Raw genomic sequence first — 1534 nt, 5'->3', positions numbered from 1 at the left:
CTTCTAACCATGTTATTGGTAAGTTATGGCCATGTAGAGAAAACAAGTTTCAAAGAGGCCTATTAAGGGGAAGATTGACAGTTTATAGCTTAAACTATTGAACACTACTAAATTGAATAAAGTAAAATATAAGAAAATAAAATATGGTATTCCTATGGTTCAATTGTGAATTATCTGCAATGGTATGCCACTAAGTCACTTTTTCTTTCCTTTTTTTGAATATTTTATATCTAAGGATTTTCTATTTAGTGGAGAAATCATCTTGAATGCTAGTGCTAAAAGTATTATATTATGATATTTCTTACCTACTCGCATAATTTGAATTTAATTAGGTAATACGTCGATTTAAATGACTAAAACCCCCTATATCTTAGCTAGATATCAATAAATTTAGTCCATTTTCAAAAAAATAAAGTGATGTCTGTTTATGTTTAAAACTCTCTTCATTCTTCATTTTACACATTTCGCTAATTATTAGAAAACTTGTGAGAAGTGGTTTTGGTGCTAAAGTATAATACCTCAAATTTTTGTTCCATGGTTCTTACTATTTGATTATAACACCATGAATTCCACCACAATGCCATTTTTAGAATTCTCTCAAATCCTCCAATGTATTTGTGGCATTTAGTTGTATTAAAAATTTATTGGCATGTATTAGGTGGATTTATAAAAGCATTTTTAGACTAGGTTTAATTAGATGTGTTGGAATATGTTGGAATTGTTTTCATATTAGTAACAAGGGTTTATTAGACCAGATAAACCTAGAAAGGGGGAAATTGATCTAGACTCACATTTAAGATTATGAGAATACTAGTTCTTAGTGCCAAAATAGTCAACAAACAAGTCATATTTAGGAATCCTACAATCAAGTTTTAGCTCCCATTAAAGGGAAAGAGGGACCAAAATGAAACTAATAAGTTTCACACATTTAAATTATTTAGAAGATCATCATGAAAAAATATTTAATAAACATCTTCAATGTAGGATATAGATGCTTTCCTAGAAGATTCAATGGAGGAATCACTTCTCCCTTCAATGGAGAGAGAACAAGGAGGTAGGACAATGGAAGTATATAAGAGATGTAGATACACATGAATTCTCATGAGGAGAGCATGAATAGATCATATGAATCTAATAAGTCATATTTCATGGATGATTTAATCATTCCTTTTAATATGAAAGATGAGGAGAGCATGAATAGATCATATGAATATAACAAGTCATATTTCAAGGATTTAGGGTTAAATATAGCTCCTTTAAAACTATCTTAATGGGTAACCAATATTCTAAGATGGATTATAGTTAAGAAAAAATTGAAGTGACAAAAAGGAAAATTTGTGGATGAATAATCCCCCTCTAATACGTCATTTGTACTTGGGTTGTTTATTCCAATACGTGTGTAAATTGATATGACTATTATTTTCAAGAGACATAATTTTTTTTGAGTGCTTAATTCTATATGTAGCATGTACCTTTTCTATTTGTTTATGGAATGAAAAGGAATGATTTTTTTCTAAGGAAAAAATGAACAAGA

The sequence above is a fragment of the Pinus tabuliformis genome, chromosome 4_2 (assembly GCF_031772625.1).
Source record: "Pinus tabuliformis cultivar Carrire ecotype Pingquan chromosome 4_2, CPIR1, whole genome shotgun sequence".
Taxonomy (NCBI): Eukaryota; Viridiplantae; Streptophyta; class Pinopsida; order Pinales; family Pinaceae; genus Pinus; species Pinus tabuliformis.
Note: the sequence above shows the minus strand (reverse complement) of the source record.